General features: G+C 48.6%; 2 pseudogenes; one reads left to right on the top strand and one right to left on the bottom strand.

The window, feature by feature from the left end:
* Window positions 1–279: 279 nt before the first annotated feature.
* On the top strand, window positions 280–821 carry LOC101562267 (annotated as a pseudogene).
* A 749-nt stretch (window positions 822–1,570) lies between these two features.
* LOC101586328 lies at window positions 1,571–2,094 on the bottom strand (annotated as a pseudogene).
* Between the last annotated feature and the right edge of the window lie 4,308 nt (window positions 2,095–6,402).

The raw sequence follows: 6,402 nt of genomic DNA, 5'->3' as shown, positions 1-6,402 counted from the left end.
GCTGTACTTTGTGCAAACCTAGATAATGTGCAACACTAAGCATGAAGACTAAGGTAAACCTAACTCCGGGTGATGATGATGTGTTAATGAGAGTCACAAATGTCCCCCCCGTGATCCACTGTGCTGAGGGATGTTGCTGACAGGGAGGGTTGTGTGTGAGCAGAGAGTAGCGGGTTTCCAGGCTTCATGAGCGCAAGGTCTGTGGGCACAACGTGCATGAGATGATGGCTGTGGAGCCCACAAGGAGAGGCAGAGAAAGAATACACTTGCTATCACGTGGCTGCCACCCAGGCCGCTCTGCCCCTGTCGCTTCTGTGGATGCCGGCGCTGCTGCCTGCGGCCTCCCACCTTCTGTCACTACCCAGAGCCCCACTGCCCATGGTGTCTGGAAGTCCCCCGCCCCAGCCCTGCCCAACCTCCAGCTCTGGCTACATCCTGGGATCGGTGTCTGCATCTTTTGTCACTCGCCCCAATGAGAAGGTGGCCAAGGAGATTGCCAGGGCTGTGGTGGAGAAGCATGTAGCAGCCTGCGTCCATCTCATCCCTCAGAACACATCCATCTATGAGTTGAAAGGAAAGATCGAGGGAGACAATGAAGTGTTGATGATGATTAAAACCCAAAGTTCCTTGGTCTCAGCTTTGATAGATTTTGTCCATTCTGTGCACCCTTATGAAGTGGTGGAGGTGGTCGCATGGCCTGTGGAGCAGGGGAACCCTCCACTTCTGCAGTGGGTGTGCCAGGTCACCAAGTCCCTTTCTAGCTCCAGCACAGTTGTGCCTTGATGCACTGTTGTTGGGGCCAATCCCTCCCACTCAGTGCTCTAGTCCTACGGGTGATCACTGAGCCCCCACTAAAGCCGTCTTTTTTGTTTTTGTTTTTTTTAAAGAATACCCTTGCTAACCTAAAATCCGGACATTTTGCTAATACTCCTTTTGAAGAAAAGGAAAGAAAAATCAAAATTGATTTGTTGGTTTCAGTTTACTATGCATCGATTTAACATGTGTTCCAGTGTTTTCGTATTTTTTTTTGTTAATGAAAATAACTTTATTACCTCAAGTAATAGATACATACAAAGATGCAAACTGCTTTAGTCATTTTCTTCTGGATATTTCGATCAACTTAGGGCAAACACAATGAAATTTAAAGTCTGAAAATGTTCAGGGTCCGTTTTAGGTGTGGTCGGTTGCTCTTTCTGTATTTATAACTTGTGCATTTTTAGAACTGACTTCAAAGCGCTGAGTCCTGCAAATGCGTAAGCAGAGAGGCTCCGCCCCATCAGCTGGGAGCTGCGGGTGCAGAACCAAGTCCCAGGCTGCAGGCTCTATGACAGGGAGCAAAGATCAATGAGGAGCTGTAGATGTACTCAACAGAGGAGATTAAAGGCAGACGCTGGGATCTTGGGTGCAAGCAACGGTTTGTTGTAAAATAACGCACGTACATCTTTTACGTTAATGCTTAAAAAAACACAACCCTGGGCTGGCCTCCCTATGTCAGAAGCAAATCCGAATTCCCTGTGAGATCTTTCCTCATTCTTAGATTCAGAGCCTCGTGAACCAAAGCAGAAAAGAACTAAACTGTTAACATTTCCAAAATGGGTCTCTGCTTGGCCGGGCGGAGCCTGCACGGAGGCTCCGGCTGCAGAAGGCAGCGCGGGCTGCTGCGCTGGGACCTGGCGTTGCGCTGCGTCTCGGCCGGCCCAGCCCGCGCGCGTGGCTCATGCCCCGCAGTGGCCGCTCCCTGGCGCTCTTGCTGCCTGCTTACGTGGGTCTGATCTCCTTTCCCAGCTCCTCGATGATGGCCAGCAGCTCTGCCTGTTTGCTCTGGGGCACCTAGCTGTTCCCAGTTCCCTGGGTGTAGCCGAGTGATGGTGGCCCATAGTCACTCAGCAACTGGCGGTACTGGGAGGATGAGGCCATGCTGGTGGAGGGCGCGTGGACGGTTCCAGCGGCGCTGAGGGCGGCGGCGGGCACGTTCGCGGCCGAGTTCTGCTTGTACGACATCGCCACGCGCGGCCGGGTCAGGCCGCGAGGACAGGGACAGCGTCCCCGCGCCCCCGTGTTCCTCCAAGCGCCCGCCGAGGGAGTGCCCGTGAACTTTTGGCTGCCAGCAGCTCAGGCCACACAGGCAAATACGGCCATGGCTCCCCGCCGCGGGGCGCAGGCATCGGCCCAGTGTTTTAGTATTACATATCCCACCCTTTGAGGTTGGAGCCTGAATTTTATCTTATTTGTTTATTTATCATTTGTTTTTTTTTGTTGTTGTTGTTGTTTTTGTTTTTGTTGTTGTTTCGGAACCAGGGATTGAACTCAGGCCCTTGCACTTGCCAGGGAAGCACTTATTCCACTGAGCCACCTCCCTGGCCCCTATCATTTGTTGGTTTGGCCTTTAAAAATTTTTTTTATGTTTTGGTACAGGTCTCACTATGCAGGTCGGACTTGTAGTGATCCTCCTGTTTTCAGCCTCCCCAGCACTGAGATTATAGGTGTGTGCCACCCCGTCCAGACGCCCCGGCTCACTCAGTGCACCTGGGGGAGGGGCTAGCACGGCAGGTGGTGCCCAGGATTGAACCCCAGTCCCTGAGCTTGCCTAAGCTGGTGTTTAGTCCACTGAGGTATCTGCTGGCCCTATTTGGTCTTTTTGAGACAGGGTCTCACTATGCAGTTCAGGCTGGACTTGAGATCACTTTGTAGCCCAGGCTGGTCTTAAACTTGCAATAATCCTCCTGCCTCAACATCCCAAGGGCTGGGATCATAGGAGTGCACCACCACACCCATCTGGAGCCTGAATTTTATGGTTCTTGTCCAGATCCATTCACCACGGTGCCAGAGTTGTAAAGGGCTAGTGACTTTGAAGCTCTAAAACCTGGCAGCAACATCGCCTGTGCTTCAGCATGGGCAGAAATTAGTGGCACTGCCTGAGCCCAACCTGGAAGTTTCTCAAAGGACAGGTATGGCCCATCCCTTTGCTGTGAAACTTAAATTCCTCTTTGGTAGAACCAGACAGGCTGCTTGCATGGCCTGGCTCCATGTATGACATCCAGAGATATTAAGGAAATCCTGGATGGTCAGACAGTTGAATGGATAGATGGACAAGATTCCAGCATACTGCCACAGTAACCTTTGAGGAGCCTCCAGCAGCAGTGAGGTGACCCAGGACAAAGGAAGCCTCCTGCCTGAGCCTCACTCAGGTGAAGTGACAGCCCAGCCAGGCCTGAAGGAATACCCAAAGCTGTGACTGGGGGAGGTTCCTGCCAGCAGAGCCCATCACAAACACCCAGAGCACAGCAGGGCCTTCCACTGCCTCCTGCCCCATGTTTCCTCCCTTGGGCGATGCTTCAGGCTGACTCTCAACCTCACCCATGGAAGCTGTGCCCCCTGTGAGATCAGAGGTGAGCACTGCTGCTCCCCAATGAAGCCATCTTTGCCCACTGTTGTCCCCAGTCTGTGTCTTCTTTCCTTTCCATTTACTCTCTTTGAAACTCCTTCTAGTTTTGCTTATTTGAAATCAACCAATCCACCCACCTAGCCACTTACTTACCTGCCTTTGTTTTCCTCAAGCTGTGTGTTTTTTGCAGGAGTGGCTGATTTTTTGTTTCCTCTTCTTTTGCAATGCTTACTATGGAATCCAGGCCTTGTGCATGCCATGCACGAGCTCTCCAACCAAGCTATTCTCCCAGCCCTGCATCTTCTGTCCTCAGCTGCATCAGTTTCAGGGTTGCACTGCTCCCAAAGAGATGCTAACCTCCAGCACTGGTCCCCTCCATTTCAAGGCAGAAGCTTCAGTGTCCCACCGAGCCAGCAGCTAGGAGGAGAAGATGGGATAAGGAAACCCAGAGATAACGCTTAGATGGGCAGGTCGAAAGAGACAGAGGTGGGGCCTGTATTTGTCTTTTCAGATGTGGCCTGGAGGGGGGCCCCTGCTACTGAGCTAGTGTTAATAGGTGCATGTGGGACAGCAAAGGCACAGAGATTAAACTCCAGGGAGATCATAGTCTATTGGAGGCATCTGCCAGTCATTATATTGTTTCAGTAAATAGAAAAAAGTAAAACTTTGGAGGAAAGTCAAGAAAGACCTCAGTAGATAAACACTGAGCTGAATTTAGAGGATGAGAACTGATAGGGAGAGATCTATGAAGGTCTATGAAAGAACTCTATGGAAATTATATTTTTAGTACATATGCTGCCTAAGTGATCACTCTATGGAAATTAAAAAGATTTACTGACAGACATAAAAGAAGACCTGGGAAGTAGCTCAGTGGTGCAACACCTGCCTGACAGGTGTGAGGCCCTGAGTTTGAGTCCCAGTTCCCCCCCAAAACAAGCAAAGAAAAAACTGAATCAGTGAAGAGTTAATTTCCCTAGAATGAAGATGCTCATTCTCCTTCAGTTTATATATTTTAGTTTTGATTTATAAATTTTATTTTATTTTTTTACTTTTTATTTTTTTGGCTGAACTGGGGATTGAACTCAGGCCCTTGCACTTGCCAGGCAAATGCTAATTCTACTGAGCTATGTCTCTAGCCCCTTGATTTATAAATCTTAATCTAAATTGTTTTGTTTCCAAATGATTGGGAATTTTCCAGATCTATTTCTTTCTTTTTCAAGGTTCTTCTCACCTCAAACAAAGAATTGAATGAAATGGACAAAAAAGCAGTGGCGAATTTTTCTTTTTTTTAAGGGGCTGGTGAGATATCTCAGCAGTCTAAAGCACCTATGTAGGCAAGCTTAGGCAAGCACTGGGGATCGAGGTTCGATCCCAAGCACCACATGCTTCCCCAACCTCACACTCAGAGTAGGCTGAGCTTGCCAAAAAACAAAAAAAAATTTTTTTTTCAACAGCAAAAATGAAGAGTGGGAGAGAAACTGGCTCTGCGGACCAAGCTTGGACCTAGGAAATAGAAAGGAGGGAGAGCAGATGTAAAGATGCCCGCTGCACCTGGGAAGCAGCGTGGAAAGTTATGATAGCCTCCAGATGCATTTCTGTTATTGACTTCTACTGTACTTGCTTAGTTTGGTTTCTACTAAATTTGTCGAGGGCTGTGGAGATAGCTCATTGGCATAAGTGCTTATCTGGCAAGTGCAAGGTCCTAAGTTGGATCCCCAGTACTACACACACACACACACACACACACACACACACACACACACGTGTGCTAAGGATTGAAGCCCAGGTGTTGTGCATGCTAACACCCTGTTTCAAAATGAACACATAGGGCTGGTGAGATGGCTCAGTGATCTAAAGCACCTACTTAGAACAAGCTAAGCTAAGCAAAAGCACAGGGACCGTGGTTCAATCCCCAGCACCACATGCCAGTCAGCCCTGCCCTCTGGTGGGCTGAACTGGCCACACACACACACAAAATAAATAAATAAATAATTAAAAAAATGAACACATAAACATCAACTGGGTCAAATGAATTGGTAGCTTATATATATTTTCTTTTTTTTCTTTTGAGTGGGTCTCCCTACATATTTCAGGCTGCCTTAACCTCACTTATGAAGCTTGGGCTGGCCTCAAATTCACAGTGATCTTTCTGCCTCAGCCTGCAGAGTGCTGGGATAGCAGCATGCACCATCATATGTGGCTCTGAAAATTTTGTCTTTTTTTTTTTTTTTTTTCAGAACTGGGGATTGAACTCAGACCCTTGTGCTTGCCAGGCAAGCACTTATTCTACTGAGCCATCTCCCTGGCCCCTTGTCTTCATTTTTAAAGGATGGGGAAGGAGGCTTTTTGTATCAGCCTCCCTTCCCTGAACCTCCCTGAGCAGAGTCCCCACAGGTCTTTGCCATGTGGAGGTAGAGATGAGGTAGAGGTGTGTGAGAACTCGTGCTCCACTTGGGCCTTTAGTCCTCCTGGAGAATCTGGTGCAGCAACCCTGATTCCTTTCATCTCTGTATGTCACAGAGGATGTAAGGTGGAAGATCTTTGCAGATTTGTAAGCTGGAGGAGGTTGAGATGGTCAGGAAACAGTGGTGACCTCTGTTGTCTCTACTTTCCTGACAGTTTGAGGACATGGAGAATGCAGTTGCTCTCGGCCCACTTCCTAGTTCAGAAGTTCTCTGAAGTCTCTGACGGAGGTCACACTGCCATCGTGTGGAGTTGGAGGATGGGTATCATATTATGGTTATGCTAGAACCTCAGGTTTCCCACCAGCATCCTTATTTTTTTTTTTAAATTTTGTTTTATTTTTGTGTGTGTGTGTGTGTGTGTGTGTGGCCAGCTCAGCCCACCAGGGGGTGGGGCTGACTGGCATGTGGTGCTGGGGGATTGAACCGCGGTCCCTGTGCTTTGCTAAGCTTGTTCTAAGTAGGTGCTTTAGACCACTGAGCCATCTCACCAGCCCCAACAAAACAACTTTTTTTTTTTTTTTGGTGGAACCAGGGATTGAACTCAGACCCTTA

Source organism: Octodon degus, unplaced genomic scaffold (genome assembly GCF_000260255.1).
Source record: "Octodon degus isolate 3935 unplaced genomic scaffold, OctDeg1.0 scaffold00164, whole genome shotgun sequence".
Lineage (NCBI taxonomy): Eukaryota > Metazoa > Chordata > Mammalia > Rodentia > Octodontidae > Octodon > Octodon degus.
Note: the sequence above shows the minus strand (reverse complement) of the source record. Positions and strands in the feature narration are given on the sequence as shown.